The sequence below is a fragment of the Coregonus lavaretus genome (assembly GCF_964263955.1).
Source record: "Coregonus lavaretus genome assembly, chromosome: 24".
Taxonomy (NCBI): Eukaryota; Metazoa; Chordata; class Actinopteri; order Salmoniformes; family Salmonidae; genus Coregonus; species Coregonus lavaretus.
This window is the reverse complement of record NC_140011.1, coordinates 10,936,204-10,956,305: the sequence shown is the minus strand read 5'-3', so window position 1 is coordinate 10,956,305 and position 20,102 is coordinate 10,936,204.

Below are 20,102 nucleotides of genomic sequence, written 5' to 3'. Positions count from 1 at the left end.
TCTGCACAAAAGCTCTAACAGTATAACTGATATATCCTGGTAGAGACTAAAAACTCAAAAGAACAGACAGTGTCACGTCTGTTTCACCACGCTCCCCACCGGATCTATGTCACACCAAACGGCAGGTGTCATGAACACCAGGAATTTTCAACTTCAACTGCTCCACCTCCACACTTAACGCTAGAAATCACTCCCTTTAATAGTGCCCTGTACCTAAGCAAAGCAAGTAACAGGTCTTTCCCCAAGTTTGCGGTCGCATGGAGTGCCTTCTCCCTCTGATCTGAAGAAGCACACATCACAAGTCCACTTCGGTTTACCTTCACCGACTCAACAGCACCAACCATCTTTTCCACCCAACCTGAAATCACCCATGGATAAGCCAAAAGGCCTGGTTCCACTCTCACTGGACCAAACAAATCTTTATCATAACCATGTCCATCAATGCAAGGCTCGGCCTCCGAGCTCCTCACAAACCTTCTACCCCTTCCATTTCACTTCCAGAACTCAAACTGGCATCCGGCTGACTCTGTTTGAACTTGACACCAATCTTCCTCGTTATACCCTCTCCCTTGTTATTGCTAGCTTCAACAGATTCAAACCCACACTGTAAGACTTTTCTGTAATTTCAACAGTAAAACACCGTAGGACACACAGTACAATACCATAAATGTGTTTTACATCATTCTTGCTGTAGATTGCACTGCATTATGGGTAAAATGCTGAAAAATACTGTTATTAACTGTAATTCGGAAGCCTCCTGTAAAAATTACTCTAACATACTGTATTTCTTTATAGTAATAGCTTATGCCTACTGTAGATTCAAATGATCCGTTTCAGGCGCCAACCTTATGCTGTCAGGTGAGACATGAAGCTCAGACTATTTTAGTAAATTTCTTCTTGAAGAGGCTGTGAAGTGGAATAATATTTTCAACAGCTGCTGAGTAGGTACCTTGTCTTGTTTATAAGTTTATTTATTTTATTTATTTAACTAGACAAGTCAGTTAAGAACTAATTCTTATTTACAATGACTGCCTACACCGGCCAACGCTGGGCCAATTGTGCGAATTGCTCGAAAATATCTAGCTGTGCGTCCTAGAAAACCATCACCCAGAGAATATTGTGATTAGAGGTTGTATTGCAGCCTCTGAGTTCCATAGAGAATACACTGAGTGCAGATTCGTGACCTTTATGTTTCCACCATTACTACAGAGAAAATTGCTTGTTTCTAGCAGTCCAAAAGAAGACCCATATTTTTGGGATTGACGGGCCGCATTTTACACATAAACCGTGTTGTGGGCCGTACTCGCGAGCCGCTAAAGCTGATGCTAATGACCAGTAAACCATAATGTGTCGAGGTGCCTGCCGACCTAAATTGCAGTGCCACTGGTCAGCTGTAGCCTAACACAGTGTCGACAGTGGAAACTAGTAACATGGCGGATTTCCCCCTCCCAGGATTATACAGTATTTCAAGTAGGATAGCAATCCGAATATTAACTCTGTCTCCCTCTCTCTCTTTATCTCTCTCTCTCTCCCTCATAGCCCACATGCACAGGCACACAATATAGTTTTTAACATTAGTGTTGTAATGATTCTCTTATTTGGTTACATATGTGTTAACTTCTTGCTACTTCTATTGTCAATTCTATTGTTAATCCATTTTTAATGTTACCAATTTGAATAAATATATTTGAGAGACTAGTCAAGGTTCATATCACCTCTACCTTACCTGTCACCCTAGACCCACTTCAATTTGCTTACCGCCCCAATAGATCCACAGATGATGCAATCGCCATCACACTGCACACTGCCCTATCCCATCTGGACAAGAGAAATACCTATGTAAGAATGCTGTTTATTGACTATAGCTCAGCATTCAACACAATAGAACCCGCCAAGCTCATCATTAAGCTTGAGGCCGTGGGCCTGAACCCCACCCTGTGCAACTGGGTCCTGGACTTCCTGACGGGCCGCCCCCAGGTGGTGAAGGTAGGAAACAACATCTCCACTTCGCTGATCCTCAACACTGGGGCCCCACAAGGGTGCATGCTCAGCCCCCTCCTGAACTTCCTGTTCACCCATGACTGTGTGGCCAAGCACGCGTCCAACTCAATCATCAAGTTTGCAGACGACACAACAGTAGTAGGCTTGATTACCAACAATGACGAGACAGCCCTACAGGGAGGAGGTGAGGGCTCTGGGAGTGTGGTGCCAGGAAAATAACCTCTCACTCAACATCAACAAAACAAAGTAGATGATTGTGGACTTCAGGAAACAGCAGAGGGTGCACCCCCCTATCCACATCGATGGGACCGCAGTGGAGAAGGTGGAAAGCTTCAAGTTCCTTGGCGTACTCATCACTGACAAACTGAAATGGTCCACCCACGCAGACAGTGTGGTGAAGAAGGCGCCACAGAGCCTCTTCAACCTCAGGAGGCTGAAGAAATGTCACTTGGCACCTAAAACCCTCACAAACTTTTACAGATGCACAATTGAGAGCATCCTGTATCACCGCCTGGTACGGCAACTGCACCGCCCGCAATCACAAGGCTCTCCAGAGGGTGGTGCTGTCTGCCGAATGCATTACCGGGGGCAAACTACCCGCCGTCCAGGACACCTACAGCACCCGATGTCACAGGAAGGCCAAAAAGATCATCAAGGACATCAACCACCCGAGCCACTGCCTGTTCACCCCGCTATTATCCAGAAGGCGAGGTCAGTACAGGTGCATCAAAGCTGGGACAGAGAGATTGAAAAACAGCTTCTATCTCAAGGCCATCAGACTGTTAAATAGCCATCACTAGCACATTAGAGGCTGCTGCTGCCTATTCAAATCACTGGCCACACATCAATGGAACACTAGTCACTTGAATAATGTTTACATATCTTGCATTACTCATCTCATATGTATATACTGTATTCTATAATATTCTACTGTATCTTAGTCCCTGCCGCTCTGTCATTGCTTGTCCATATATGTATATATTCTTAAGTTCCATTCCTTACATAGATTTGTGTGTATTGGGTATACAGTGGGGGAAAAAAGTATTTAGTCAGCCACCAATTGTGCAAGTTCTCCCACTAAAGAAGATGAGAGAGGCCTGTTATTTTCATCATAGGTACACTTCAACTATGACAGACAAAATGAGAAAAAAATATCCGGAAAATCACATTGTAGGATTTTTAATGAATTTATTTGCAAATTATGGTGGAAAATAAGTATTTGGTCAATAAAAAAAGTTTCTCAATACTTTGTTATATACCCTTTGTTGGCAATGACACAGGTCAAACGTTTTCTGTAAGTCTTCACAAGGTTTTCACACACTGTTGCTGGTATTTTGGCCCATTCCTCCATGCAGATCTCCTCTAGAGCAGTGATGTTTTGGGGCTGTCGCTGGGCAACACAGACTTTCAACTCCCTCCAAAGATTTTCTATGGAATTGAGATCTGGAGACTGGCTAGGCCACTCCAGGACCTTGAAATGCTTCTTACGAAGCCACTCCTTCGTTGCCCGGGCGGTGTGTTAGGGATCATTGTCATACTGAAAGACCCAGCCACGTTTCATCTTCAATGCCCTTGCTGATGGAAGGAGGTTTTCACTCAAAATCCCACGATACATGGCCCCATTCATTCTTTCCTTTACACGGATCAGTCATCCTGGTCCCTTTGCAGAAAAACAGCCCCAAAGCATGATGTTTCCACCCCCATGCTTCACAGTAGGTATGGTGTTCTTTGGATGCAACTCAGCATTCTTTGTCCTCCAAACACGACGAGTTGAGTTTTTACCAAAAAGTTCTATTTTGGTTTCATCTGACCATATGACATTCTCCCAATCCTCTTCTGGATCATCCAAATGCACTCTAGCAAACTTCAGACGGGCCTGGACATGTACTGGCTTAAGCAGGGGGACACGTCTTGCACTGCAGGATTTGAGTCCCTGGAGGCGTAGTGTGTTACTGATGGTAGGCTTTGTTACTTTGGTCCCAGCTCTCTGCAGGTCATTCACTAGGTCCCCCCGTGTTGTTCTGGGATTTTTGCTCACCGTTCTTGTGATCATTTTGACCCCACAGGGTGAGATCTTGCGTGGAGCCCCAGATCGAGGGAGATTATCAGTGGTCTTGTATGTCTTCCATTTCCTAATAATTGCTCCCACAGTTTATTTCTTCAAACCAAGCTGCTTACCTATTGCAGATTCAGTTTTCCCAGCCTGGTGCAGGTCTACAATTTTGTTTCTGGTGTCCTTTGACAGCTCTTTGGTCTTGGCCATAGTGGAGTTTGGAGTGTGACTGTTTGAGGTTGTGGACAGGTGTCTTTTATACTGATAACAAGTTCAAACAGGTGCCATTAATACAGGTAACGCGTGGAGGACAGAGGAGCCTCTTAAAGAAGAAGTTACAGGTCTGTGAGAGCCATAAATCTTGCTTGTTTGTAGGTGACCAAATACTTATTTTCCACCATAATTTGCAAATAAATTCATTAAAAATCCTACAATGTGATTTTCTGGATTTTTTTTTCTCAATTTGTCTGTCATAGTTTATGTGTACCTACGATGAAAATTACAGGCCTCTCTCATCTTTTTAAGTGGGAGAACTTGCACAATTGGTTGCTGACTAAATACCTTCCCCCCCCCCACTGTACATGCAGCTTCTCTTCTGTCATTATACTGTATGTTGCCCTAAAAGACTAAATAAACCCTTGCTCACCAGAAATATGTCATAAATCGATAGAATGAATGCTTCAATCTAATGATATAGGTAACCTTTTTCTCTGTCATCTCTGCTTCTTTCACGGAGCAAAGACGTTTAGGGCCGGGGAAGAAAATGTAATAACTAAAAAAACGGGAACGATTTTCTGTGTAGAATTTCCAAATGACATCAGTTTGACCGGTTGTAAGGAAATAGAAAGCTGTGAAAAAGACCCAACATGTTTCTGATAAGATTTCAGTTCAACTTGGATGCATATTTTATGTGGTTGAAATACTATCAGCTGTTAAAGATAACACCTCTACAGATGGTATCCAACTGCTCATTTGCATTCTCTAAAGATGCTGAATTAAATAAATTATATTTATCCACTCCTGTTCTAGAGTCAACATTTTGCCTACACTTGGTGTATCATTTTACGGCAAGAAATGCTTAATTCTGCAGGAGTTAATATTAAGGCTATGTGAGAGGTTATAGACTTACAGTCAGTGTCCAGATTTCAGTTTCCATTTAACCCATCTGAAGAGTAGGCTACAGTTCCCTTGACGTGCCATAGGCCTATTTGAAGTCCCTGTCTTGTGACTGTCACATTTCTATACACTCTAAAACGTAAAGGTTCCTGGAGAATCCTTTAGGGGTTCTTCAAATTGAAACTGTGGGGGAAACCCTAGAAGTTCTTTGAATAACTATTTAAAAGGGTTCTTCAAAGAACCCCTTTTAATGGATCCTCAAAGAACATTTTGAAGAACCTTTTGGGGTTAATTTTTGAACTACCTGTGGGATATTCATTGTAGCGGTAAGAGAGGAGGATGGTACATCTGATCTGTATAACATACCAATACCATTTGACATACCTTTGTATGCCTCCTTGTCTGTATAATTGCAGACACAGACACAAAAGTGAGCAGTTCAGTCATCTGCACCCAATACAGCTAGCCTTCAACATATTCTTATAGCATACATATTCTTCTTTGTTGATTGATATCCATTGAATTGCATCCATTTTCTGTTTTAGAAAGATTTGTACAAATATGAAAAGATAGATGGTATCATCATAAAACAATATCAATTTAGATCTTAGGGACAAACCTTACCTGAAAATCTTTAAATCTTTCAGTAAAGTGCCTGCACCTGCTGTCCTTTCAAATTCAAATCTAAATGTTTCAGTTGGGCAGTTAGGTTCCTGCAAGAACCCCCACCAACTAAGGAGGTTCCTCAATGAACCCCACCTCCTATGGGGTTCTTGGAAGAACCTTTTGGGTGCAATTTTCAGTGCCAAGAACCCTATGGTTCTTTGAAGAACTTTGAAGATCTTAGAAGAACCCTTGTTGAACCCCTAATTTTTTTAGAGTGTAGCACCTCACAATCATCACACATAACAAATAAGAGATTGGAGGTCAGAGGGAATTCACATGGCCTTGCCAATCAGCCCTAACATCCTAGAGGAGGTATTACTGCTGGCAGTGAGGTTCATTGTGGGGAGTAAACTGCTATCATCCTCTTTTACCAATTCCCCAAATCTTTCCAAAAAATTACCTTTCTGGCCCTCTCTTCTCTTCATTTTCAACTCTCCATTTCACAGCTGTTATTTTATTGAGTGAAATTCCGACATTGTCCTTTTTGCCTCCGTGGATCAACATTTACTTTTTCTGCCCATTCCCAAAAGCATTTGGCAATTGGCGTGTAGGCTACTTGGCACGTATACAGTTAGGCCCTAAACCTTAGGCTTACACACTAATGCCAGATAGCCTAAAATAATGAAAGAAAAACTGAAATGTAGCCTATAGATTTATATTGCTCAAGAATTATGCATTTCTTACTTTTTTAAGGTAATGTTTTATACAACCCGCCCGCACTTCATCCACACAATATGTATTGACCCTAAACCCATCCGCCCCACGGATAGAACCGTGGGGACTGCGGGTTATGAGTCAAACCGTGTATCACTAATGTGCATGCTGTCAACAGAAGAGTCAATGAAGGCGCAGTAGGTTACTGGCAAGACTGCTAGTGGCTGCAAGTGTCCTGTAGGTTGCTTGCAACATTTTGCCAGTAAGTTACTGTGACTTATACAATAACTTACTGACAAGTAGTTTCCAGTCAAGAAATGACAAATTAACAGCAACTTCAAGCAACAAGCTGCCATTTAGTTACTGGAAAATGTCAAATAACCTCTTCACAGTGCAGCTCATTCCTTTCACATTTTCTTACCAAGTTTGCAGGACAAACAGCATTAAAGGGGGTGCAGAACTATCAAACACTTAAACTGTTACAACATTTCCACCGACGGTTGGCACAAATACACATACAGTACCAGTCAAAAGTTTGGACACACCTACTCATTCCAGGGTTTTCTTTATTTTTATTATTTTCTACATTGTAGAATAATAGTGAAGACATCAAAACTACAAAATAACACATATGGAATCATGTAGTAATCAAAAAAGTGTTAAACAAATCAAAATATATTTTATATTTGATCCTTCAAAGTAGCCACTTTTTGCCTTGATGACAGCTTTAAACAAGCTAGGCATTCTCTCAACCAGTTTCATGAGGTAGTCACCTGGAATGCATTTCAATTAACAGGTGTGCCTTGTTCAAAGTTAATTTGTGGAATTTATTTCCTTCTTAATGCGTTTGAGCCAATCAGTTGTGTTGTTATGGGGGGTATAGAGAAAATAGCCCTATTTGGTAAAGGACCAAGTCCATGTTATGGCAAGAACTGCTCAAATAAGCAAAGAGAAATGACAGTCCATTATTACTTTAAGACATGAAGGTCCGTCAATCCAGAAAATTTCAACAACTTTGAAAGTTTCTTCAAGTGCATTCGCAAAAACCATCAAGCGCTATGATGAAACTGGCTCTCATGAGGACCGCCACAGGAATAGAAGACCCAGAGTTACCACTGCTGCAGAGGATAAGTTCATTAGCGTTAATTGCACCTCAGATTGCATCCCAAATAAATGCTTCACAGATTTCAAGTAACAGACACATCTCAACATCAACTGTTCAGAGGAGACTGCGTGAATCAGGCCTTAATGGTCGAATTGCTTAAAAAAACACAAATAAAGGACACCAATAAGAAGAAGAGACTCGAGCAAGAAACACAAGCAATGGACATTAGACCGGTGGAAATCTGTCCTTTGGTCTGATGAGTCCAAATTTGAGATTTTTGGTTCCAACCGCCGTGTCTTTGGGAGACGCAGAGTAGTTGAATGGATGATCTCTGCATGTGTGGTTCCCACCATGAAGCATGGAGGAGGAGGTGTGATGATGTGGGGGTGCTTTGCTGGTGACACTGTCAGTGATTTATTTAGAATTCAAGGCACACTTAACCAGCATGGCTACAACAGCGTTCTGTAGCGATACGCCATCCCATCTGGTTTGCGCTTAGTGGGACTATCATTTGTTTTTCAACAGGACAATGACCCAAAACACACCTCCAGGCTGTGTAAGGGCTATTTGACCGAGAAGGAGTGTGATGGAGTGCTACATCAGATGACCTGGCCTCCACAATCACCTGACCTCAACCCAATTGAGATGGTTTGGGATGAGTTGGACCGCAGAGTGAAGGAAAAGCAGCCAACAGGTGCTCAGCATAAGTGGGAACTCCTTCAAGGCTGTTGGAAAAGCATTCCTCATGAAGCTGGTTGAGAGAATGCCAAGAGTGTGCAAAGCTGTCATCAAGGCCAAGGGTGGCCACTTTGAAGAATCTAAAATCTAAAATAGATTTTGATTTGTTTAACACTTTTTTGGTTACTACATGATTCCATATGTGTTATTTCATAGTTTTGATGTCTTCACTATTATTATACAATGTAGAAAATAGCAAAAATATATAAATAATAATAACTTGAATGAGTAGGTGTGTCCAAACTTTTGACTGGTACTGTATATTTGACCACTCTCCCAAATATGCTAATGATTCCCATCCGTATATTGCCCCCACCTATCAAAGCACAGTGATGATCGTAAATTACATTAAAAATATTGGGTAGAAAAGTGTCCCATTATACCTACATGGTCCCCAACTGTACCATGTGATTTGTGAAGTGTACTTTTGACCATTTTGTACCCCAGGTAACAACACATTTACATTTGAGTCATTTAGCAGACACTCTTATCCACAGCGACTTACAGTTAGTCCATACATCTTACAGTTTTTCCCAGTTATTAACACACGTTTGCTGAAATTACATCTCAGGTACTCAAAACTCAAAACTCAAAACACAAAACAGCCAATTTCCCAAAACCACACAGAAATCTTGCAAAATGATACACAGCAATCAAAATCATGTACTCCCTGCTCAAAATAAAACTCTGCATACAAATGAGACACACACACACCAAATTAATCTAACTTAGTGACAACTGAGATCACACTAATGTGACATATTGAAAACACTAATATCAGAACTTATTTCAGTGTAAAGACTAAGATTTTGTTGTTATTGATTGTGTGTACGTAAACATTAAAAAAAAAATAGTTTTATATTTCAACATGACGCGAAACATGTCAAACAGCATACTGTAAGCACACATACAGTAAATACAGTGCATTCGGAAAGTATTCAGACCACTTGACTTTTTCCACATTTTACTACTTTAAAACCATATTTTAAAATGGATGAAATTGTTTTTTCCCCTCATTAATCTACACACAATACCCCATAATGTCAAAGCAAAAACAGGTTTTTAGAAATGTTTTCAAATTTGTAAAAAATAAATTAAACGGAAATATAACATTTACATAAGTATTCACACTCAGTACTTTGTTGAAGCACCTTTGGCAGCGATTACAGCCTAGAGTCTTCTTGGGTATGACGCTACAAGCTTGGCACACCTGTATTTGGGGAGTTTCTCCCATTCTTCTCTGCAGATCCTCTCAAGCTCTGTCAGATTGGATGGGGAGCATCGCTGCACAGCTATTTTCAGGTCTCTCCAGAGATGTTCGATCGGGTTCATGTCTGGGCTCTGGCTGGGCCACTCAAGGACATTCAGAGGATTGTCCTGAAGCCACTCCTGCGTTGTCTTTTGTCTTAGTATGCCTCTATAATTATTATTATTTTTTTTTATCCTGTAGGCTATATTACATGGATTTATTAGACTATTTAAAAATGTAGATGTTCCAAAGGTCTGCATCAGTGGCTTGTAGGCTATGCGTGGAAGACAGGAGATGCTATATGTGTTTATGTCAATTAACAGTCAATTACCGTGAGACTGGCAGTTATTTGCTTGACAATCACTGGCTGACAAAATTTTATGACCGCCACAGCCCTATCCCTGGGCCTCCCCTGGGCGACGCTCCTGGACACCTCTGCAGGCCAACTCCAGCTCCATACACTTCCCTTTCCTTTTCCTTCCCGCCAACGCTGCTGACTAGCTCCCTTCCTGGGTCTACCTCCCTGCCTGGATCTGTTTGACTGAAGGAGCTAAGAGAACAGCAGGGAACAACAGGCAACAGACAATGAGTTACGTCCCAATTGGCAACCTATTCTCATTATAGTGCACTACTTTTGACCACAGCCATTTGGACCCTGTTCAAAGGTAGTGCATTATAAAGTGAATAGGGAGTCTTTTGGTCCATAGTCAAAGAGATGTACAAATAAGTACAGTGCCTTCAGAGTATTCACACCTCTTGACTTTTTACACATTTTGTTGTGTTACAGCCTTAATTTAACATTTGTTAAATTTAGATGTTTTGTCACTGGCATGCACACAATGCCCTATAATGTCAAAGTAGAATGTAGAAAGTAGTGTTTTAGAAATGTATTTATAATGAAAACCTGAAATGTCTTGAGTCAATAAGTATTCAACCCATTTGTTATGGCAAGCCTAAATAAAGTTCAGGAGTAAAGATGTGCTTAACAAGTCACATAATAAGTTGCATGGACTCACTCTGTGTGCAATAATAGGGTTTAACATGATTTTTGAATAATTATCTAATCTCTGTACCCCACACATACAATTATCTGTAAGGTCCCTCAGTCGAGCAGTGCATTTCTAACAGATTGAACCACAAAGACCAGGGAGGTTTTCCAATGCCATGCAAAAAAAGGGCACCTATAGGCAGATAGTAAAAAAAAGCAGACATTGAATATTTCCCTTTGAGCACGGTGAAGTTATTAATTACACTGCAAATATATAGGCCACCTTCCTAACTCAGTTGCTGGAGAGGAAGGAAACTGCTCAAGGATTTCACCATGAGGCCAATGGTGACTTTAAAACAGTTACAGAGTTTAACGGCTGTGATAGGTGAAACATGAGGATGGATCTACATTGCAGTTACTCCACAATACTAACCTAATTGACAGAGTGAAAAGGAGGAAGCCTGTACAGAATAAAAATATTCCAAAACATGCATCCTGTTTACAACAAGGCACTAAAGTAATACTGCAAAAAAAATTGGCAAAGCAATTAACTTTTTGTCCTAATTACAAAGTGTTATGTTTGTGAAAATCCAATACAACACATTACTGAGTACCATTCTCCATATTTTCAAGCATAGTGTGTCTGCATCATGTTCTGGGTATGCTTGTAATTAAGGGCTGGGGAGTTTTTCAGAATAAAAAATAAACGGAATGGCGCTAAGCACAGGCAAAATCCTGGAGGACAACCTGGTTCAGTCTGCTTTCCACCAGACACTAGGAGATTAATTCACCTTTCAGCAGGACAATAATCTACACTGGAGTTGCTTACCAATTCATGCTGTAACACAACAAAATGTGGAATATTCAAGGCGTATGAATACTTTCTGAAGGCACTGTGTTTTAGGCCTATGGACCAGAGGGAAGCCTATTATGTTATGAAATCAAATCTGTGAGTCGTCCCCTGCTCTATTCTTCTTCTCCTCCTCCTTTTTTTCTACCCTCCCTCTCCGCACTCCACTCTCTCCCTCTCTCGCCTCCCTTCTCATGTTCCGTTGCCATCCAACAGGCTCACCTACATACAGCACTACAAGGACGGGGACATGAGTTTCTTGTTTGGCTTGGAATCAAGCCATTTAATGTTCTGTTTTGTGGTGAGCCAGCCTCCCGTAGTGGTTGAAGTCCCACCCATTAGCTCTGGGAGAGTCAGGGAAGGAAGGGAAGATGGGAGGATGGGATGGGGGTGCGGGAGGTAGGGAGTGAATCCAAAAGCACTTGTTCTTCTAACGTCTCATAATTCCATTAAGTCTCTTTACCCCCAACTGTGCCCCCTTCCACTAAACCCTGTGCCTTCCCCCCAACTGTGACTCATCTCCTTTTCTTCAGTACCCCTCCCTCATACACTTCCCTGTGCCACCCCGTAGCTCAGACACCAGACGGCTCCCCAAGGACACTGGCTGGCTAAGATATTCTCTTAATAATGAGGATGCTGCGCTGCACTCTCCAGTGACTGTTAAGTACGAGATGAGAGCTCCATGGTTTCTTCTTTATTCATCTTCATTCCAATGTATTTATGTTTGCAAAGTGAATCTTCTCTGCCATCCAGGCTTCTCGCTACTTGCTTGTTTGGGTTTAGATATAGTTAGAGTAGAGAGCTTGGGTGTGACTTGTTTTGGAGGATGATGGAACTAGTGCATTCACACTTGGCAAGGTGACTTCACATCAGTGCTCCTTCAAAATTAACAAAACACAAGTAGTGGAGAAAATAGGTCCCCATTTTTCTAAGGACGATAAGTGTGTAAAATCCTGGTCCCTTTCAGATGGAATCCCACAAGGACAGATGGGTTGAGAAAGCAGCACACATACGCCTAGCTACAGTTAATCTGCTCTAGCCTGTAGAGAATTACATCTTAACATGACATGGAGGCAGGGTGCAAAGTGTTCTCTCAGGCTGAGCTGGGTTTACAGGTCGATAAGTTCCATGAAAATAAGGGATTCCTTTTAGCAGGCAGGCAACCCAAAAACTAAAGTGTATTTTCTCTTTGAGGCAAAGAAAATTCCTGGGGCCAAAGCTGGAGAATTACAGAACTTACTCTTCTGGTAACCAAGTATCCAAATCTAGACGCCACCTGTATATTGATGTGTATATTGAGGTGTTTTGATGTGTATACAGGGCTCATCTGTAAAATAGATCTTGGTCTCAGCATTACTCCCTGTCAAAACAGTTTAATAATGGTTGAATAGAAACCTCCATGCCAGTAGGTTCTTTGGAAGGGTTGCCAGAAAAAAGCCTTTATTGAGAGCTACCAACAAATGTAAACGCCTGGAGTTTGCTAAACGTCATTGGCACTTGGATTGGAACCGGTGTTATGGCCAGATTACACAAAAATAGAGCTCTCTCACACCAGTGGTGGGTCTGGCGTCGAAAGAAGAATGCATATGCAGAAAAGAACCTTCACACCTACTTTAAAATATATTGGTTGATCTTTGATATTATAGGGCTGTTTTCCTGGGGCCATTGTTAAGGTCTAGGCATCATGAACTCAACCATGTACCATGACATTTTAGCCAAAAACCTGGTTGCCTCTGCCAGGAAGGTAAAACTTGGCCGCAAGTGGATCTTCCAGCAAGACAATAACCCCAAGCACACATAAATCCACAAATAAATGGTTAATTGAAACAAAATCAACATTTTGCAATGGCCATCTCAGTCTCTGGACTTGAACCCCATTGAAAACATGTGGTTTGAATTGAAGAGGGCAGTCCATAAGCGCAATCTCATAAAACATTTTACAAAAAGACTAAGTGGCATTATCCTCGCAATGGGATGGTGCCGGTGTATTCAAAACAGGGGTGCCAATAATTTTGACACCTATCTTTTTTAGATGTGTTTTATTACTTAGTATACATTAATATAATTTCTATTTTATTTGAGAATATGTTGCTCAGTATTTGCATTATTTATTTGAAATAGTCTTTTTTGCTCATCTTTATCAAGGGTGCCAATCATTTTGGACCTGACTGTAGATGTATTCCAGCAACCACATATGGATGACGTTTGGGTGTTTGCGTGTCAAAACAGATACACATCAAATAACACTATTTGACGCATCAAACAGCACTTGATTACATTATCACTCATATTTCATATGTCACAGCGATTCACCAATACATATGCTATGGTGCTGGTAAAGTTTTGTCTCGCAACTGCTGTTGCCGTTCGAGGCAGACACACACCTCCCCAAGCTCTGGGATTGTGCTGGTCAGAAAAAAACTTAGCTAGCTGATGGATGCAAACAATGTTCTCCCCAAAAACATAGCAAAATGACATCATCTGTTTCAGTAGCTATAGTTAGTTAGCTAGCTAACTATCTAGCTAGATCTCGTGATCTAAAATACCCCTAATTTATAAGACAGTTTTTGTATTTGGTTGATGATGGTCGTACCCAGTCTGGTCAAGCCACACTAGCCAGATTAAGCTGGCTAGCTGCTTATGAAGTCAGCTTGTGGCAACAGGGCTAGGTAGCTGGCTAGCTGGTTTAGTTCGTTAACTAGCTAGTTAGCTATGTATGTTCATGAACTGAAGTTCAATTTTAGTGGCCGCCTAGCTAATACTTAGTCAGGTGGGAGTCCTTAATCGTTGCTAAGAATATTGAAAATGATTGCAGTTTCTGGACAGACTGGTTGCATTGGTTCTAGCTAGGTACCATGCTAAAGTGATCTAATAACTTCAAACATATTTATGAGTGACTTTGTCATACTGCAAACCGAAGTCAACATAGTAGGGAGACAGCCTACCTGCAGTTTCCAAACTGTCATCAATGTCTGACAAAATGCTTGATTATTATTCCGTATTTTGACTAGCTAGCTAGGATGAATCAGCTGCAACTGCTTGGGATGGCAGGGAGAAGCAGCAGGGACTCTCAAAGCAACAGGATCACCATCCTTTCCCTCCTGCCTCTGGGATGGTTGCATATCGGGGAAAATGTTGGATTACCTAGCTAACATTTTTGATCCTGATAGTTTGATCCAGATCTTATTTCAAATTCTCACATAAGACTTTTCCCATTATTCAGTCGAACAAATAATGGCTAATTACTGTTGTTATGAGAGCCCACGAGTGGACAGAGTACCACATTCCAGGCAAAGATTTACAGTTCTCTAATTGACGGTGCCCCCTTTCAACCCATCACAAGACCAATAAACTGCTCTCCTTTCTCCCTTTACGACTCTGAATGGCCCTGAGCAGGTCAGGAGACATAAACCAGACCTTTTTGCAAGTCAGCAGACTGCCTGCATGTCTATCCCAAGAGGAGAGTCAGGAATTGTTACTCTTTATAACAAAGAGAAAATGGTGCCAAGAGCGCAAAGGACATCTAAACAAGTTTGAAGGACTCAAGACATGTTGATATAACATGAATATCTTTCTTCTGATTTTTCTGTCATTAAAAGAGGGTATAATGTGGATATTTCTGTAACATACAGAGTGTGCAAAAGGAACCGTGGTCAAGTTTGTACTTTTCAGGCTACGTTTTTCATTATGGGTAATGTGAAACTGTCTTCCGGACAAGAAAAACATGCTGTGAACACTTATGAGTAAATCTCAAGTTTATATCATATGAACATTGCTATCCTGAATCCTTACAATCATCGGGCGGTCCCAATGACACTGTCTGGCCATTAGATCAAGTTACGCAAGGCGAGGCCATGCCCGTGGGACGAATTATCCCATCTCCTTGGAAACCCAAAACACTGATCGAGGAAGCCTTATCCAACTCGATAGAAGAATCACCTGAGAGGAACTTTGCAGAACAACACACTCTGCTCACTCACAACGAACCACTGAGTTTTATCTGTCCCAAAAGGGGACCCAAACATTCTATCGCACCATAGTGCTTTAACAAACTTTATCTCCTTGGACTGAACGGAATTGAGGACTGAGACAGAGAGAGAGAGAGCAGGCCCCTGCCATCTCTTAACGACCGGTGGGTCGACATCATCACTTCTGAGAGAGAACGACAGGCTCCTATGTGTGTGAGCTCCAACGGGGGAAGAAGCTTATTGGGTTGCAAGCTCCAACGCCAGGACCACTGACCATTTCCCTGTTTCATCTCTGTCAGAAAGGAAATACAACTGAAGCAGATGACACTAAGCTAACATACACGTAAATACGTCATTGCATTTCATTTTTCCTTTGGGAATTTCCAATTTTCCAAAGTCCTGTTAAGGTGTTTAGATCATATCTGCCTGTGAGTACATGAGTCACATACATTTTTGTACTGCATTCCATTTGTATCGTGTACAGTGTCTTGCAAAAGTATTCATCTCCCTTGGTGTTTTTCCTATTTTGTTGCATTACAACCTGTAATTTAAATTGATTTTTATTTGGATTTCATATAATTTACATACACAAAATAGTCCGAATTGGTGAAGTAACATTTTTAAAATAACATGTAAAAAAAAAATCTACAAAATAAACAACGAAAAAGAGGTGCGTGCATATGTATTCACCCCCTTTCCTATGAAGCCCCTAAATAAGATCTGGTGCAACCAATGACCTTCCGAAGTCACATAATTAGTTAAATAAAGTCCACCTGTGTGCAATCTAAGTGTCACATGATCTGTCACATGATCTCAGTATATATACACCTGTTCTGAAAGGCCCCAGAGTCTGCAACACCACTAAGCAAGGGGCACCACCAAGCAAGCGGCACCATGAAGACCAAGGAGCTCTCCAAACAGGTCAGGGACAAAGTTGTGGAGAAGTACAGATCAGGGTTGGGTTATAAAAAAATTACCCAACCCTGATCCCACGGAGCACCATTAAATCCATTATAAAAAATATCGCACCACAACAAACCTGCCAAGAGAGGGCCGCCAACCAAAACTCACAGACCAGGCAAGGAGGGCATTAATCAGAGAGGCAACAAAGATACCAAAGATAACCCTGAAGGAGCTGCAAAGCTCCACAGCAGAGATTGGAGTATCTGTCCATAGCACCACTTTAAGCTGTACACTCCACAGAGCTGGGCTTTACAGAAGAGTGGCCAGAAAAAAGCCATTGCTTAAAGAAAAAAATAAGCAAACACGTTTGCTGTTTGCCAAAAGGCATGTGGGAGACTCCCCAAACATATGGAAGAAGGTACTCTGGTCAGATGAGACAAAAATTGAGCTTTTTGGCCATCAAGGAAAATGCTATGTCTGGCGCAAATCCAACCCCGAGAACACCATCCCCACAGTGAAGCATGGTGGTGGCAGCATCATGCTGTGGTGATGTTTTTCATCGGCAGGGACTGGGAAACTGGTCAGAATTGAAGGAATGATGGATGGCGCTAAATACAAGGAAATTCTTGAGGGAAACCTGTTTCAGTCTTCCAGAGATTTGAGACTGGTACGGAGGTTCACCTTCCAGCAGAACAATGACCCTAAGCATACTGCTAAAGCAACACTCGAGTGGTTTAAGGGGAAACATTTAAATGTCAATGAATGGCCTAGTCAAAGCCCAGACTTCAATCTAATTGAGAATCTGTGGCATGACTTAAAGATTGCTGTACACCAGCGGAACCCATCCAACTTGAAGGAGCTGGAGCAGTTCTGCCTTGAAGAATGGGCAAAAATCCCAGTGGCTAGATGTGCCAAGCTTATAGAGACATACCCCAAGAGACTTGCAGCAGTAATTGCTGCAAAATGTGGCTCTACAAAGTATTGGCTTTGGGGGGTGAATAGTTATGCACGCTCAAGTTTTCTGTTTTTTTTTGTCTTATTTCTTGTTTGTTTCACACAAAACAAAATATTGCATATTCAAAGTGGTAGGCATGTTGTGTAAATCAAATGATACAAACCCCCCAAAAACAATTTTAATTCCAGGTTGTAAGGCAACAAAATAGGGAAAATGCCAAGGGGGGTGAATACTTTCGCAAGCCACTGTATCTGTAACTACCTCATTTTCAATCTATGTTAGTCTAGCAATAAATCTTGTTGCATTGTAAGATTTGAATTGTTGAAGTCTCAGAGCTCGACAACCATTCAGAATGAAAATAGAGTATATTTAATGTTGATTTGGACTATTGTTCATATAGGATTATTGGTATAGATTTTAATGATAACTGCTGAAAGTTATTTCAAGGGGTCTCACTATATCAAAACGTTTAGTGGTGCCCCTCTTAGATTAATTTGGATTGGATAACCAAAGTAATTACATCAATTACATCAATTAATTATTCCAGTAATTAATCAGTCAATTATCTTGAATATCCATAGCCAAAGTCACAACATTACCAACGTGCTATTGTAAACGCATCGTGGCCGGTGTGTGTGCTTGTTTGCAGACTTATTTTGTATCTATTGTTACAGGTTTGACAGTGCTACTGACCGTAGATGTGGCGCTTGGCTTGCGCTTGCAAATTCAGCGCACACAACATTTTATAGTAGATTTTTATTACTTGACGTGTAGCTTTTTTGACACTCAAAGACCCAAATGGCGTTCCATAGCCACACCGGATGTTTGAGTCATAATGAGGCTGTAAACACAGGAAGTAGCATGTAGACAAAAACAAGTAGAATGGAGGAAACCACAGCAGCAACAGGTGAGGCATGATGGGTAGTGCTTTGAGATCACTGTTGAAGAATGAACAAAGGAGATGTGTTTCCTAGGAGACAGGACATGTTGTCCGTTTTGTTTAGCTGGTGGACGGCTGTAAGATGTGTTCTTTCTCTGTAGTCCATCTGACAGCCAACTGTTTCATTTTGAGTAAATATTTAGATTTGAGCTTTGCTTACTTTTTCTGCTGACATTTCCTCAGTGTGTCTGGGACTAGGAGCCATGACAGGATCTCTAGCCATAGTGGGGTCAGTGGTACAGATAACCTTTCTGGAAATGGGATGGGGCATGAGGGCCATGTGTGACACAAACCATCAGAGCACAGGATGAACTCTCACAAACACCTCGCTCTAGCGCTCGTTCTCTCTACTTGGGCCGGAACGGTAATGGCACCTCCAATTTTTGGGGAACTGCATACCGGGCCCTCTGTAAAACAACGTGGGATTTCACCGGCCTGGAATCACACAAAAAGGTTGATCAAAGCAGAATGGCGGGACCTGCCAAGGAGAGTGGGCATTCATATACTGATTCCACTTTGTTCAAGTCTATTTGCTGCTAGTCTGTGAATCCGGTGTATGCGTGCCAGTAGACTGTTCGAGTTTGAGAATGCGCAGATTGAGAATGCGCCAGCCGGAAAGCACAGGATGCGCTGTTCCAAGTTGACAAATGAGGGTTATGGTCATGAAAATCCTATTGTGTTTTCCTTTGTAAATATCTTATCAATCACTTAAAAATCGACATATCAGCCATGATCAGAATTAGGCCTACCCTTCAGTGTCTGTGTGTGTGCTGTGCATCATCTGCTTGTGTGCCAGTGTGAGTAGGCCGTTGCCCGAGGATGCAGTGCAAAGCACTGTGTAATGTGTGTTAGGCTTCATGTGGTGTGTGTTGTGTGTTCATTGATGTTGTTGCCACTGTATAATGCATATTTCTCTAGAGTCTAAAGAGATGTTTGAAATTATGCAAAAGTATCTTGTGAGCACAGTTTGTATTTATAAAAGACTGATCTTATAATTGCAGACGAGACAATTACCTATGTGTTTGTAGCTCAGAGGTACATCATTTGTTACCTATTGGGTGCTCTCATGAATTTGGTTCACACTGTGTCGCTGCAAGTCCACACAGGGGTTGCAATGTGTGTATGAATTAGCAGTCAAAACGCATTGCAGTTCTGCGTCCTGATATTCAGGCTGATTTGTATTATTTTGTATATATTTTCTTTAAATAGTTCACAAAGGTTTATTGCACCTTACTGGCCGCATACTTGTTTCCTTTCTCCAATGAAATGTTAATAAAAATGTGCACAATAGACACTGTAAAAAATATTGAGCAAAAACATGAAATACCATCCACACACGGATGCGGCTTCATCTCAATTAATTTTATATTTTAGGCTTTTCAAATATATCCCATTCTCCTGTCTCTTCTATATATTATGGCTTTATTCACACCAATATTCCTTTATGCAATACAGCTTTTATATGTGTATTTTTCTGTCTTTATAATAATCATATTTAATTTGTAGAGCGCATTTCCCACGCTCAATGTACAAATTTGTTGGTGCTTGCTTCTGTGCGCAAATCATTTGACCTGTCACGTTCGTTCATAGATGGGTCAGACCAAGGCGCAGCGTGATATGCATACATGTTTATTATACCGAATAAACACAACGACAAACTAAACGAAACGTGAAGTCCAAGGTAGACACAAACAACATACCTTACACGGAACAAGATCCCACAACCCACTAGTGCCAATAGGCTGCCTAAGTATGGTCCCCAATCAGAGACAACGAGCGACAGCTGCCTCTGATTGGGAACCACACCGGCCAACATAGATCTAGAATACTAGATCCTACAACATAAAACAAACACAACAAGGAATATACACACCCTGACTCAACATATAAGCGTCCCCTGAGTCAGGTCGTGACAT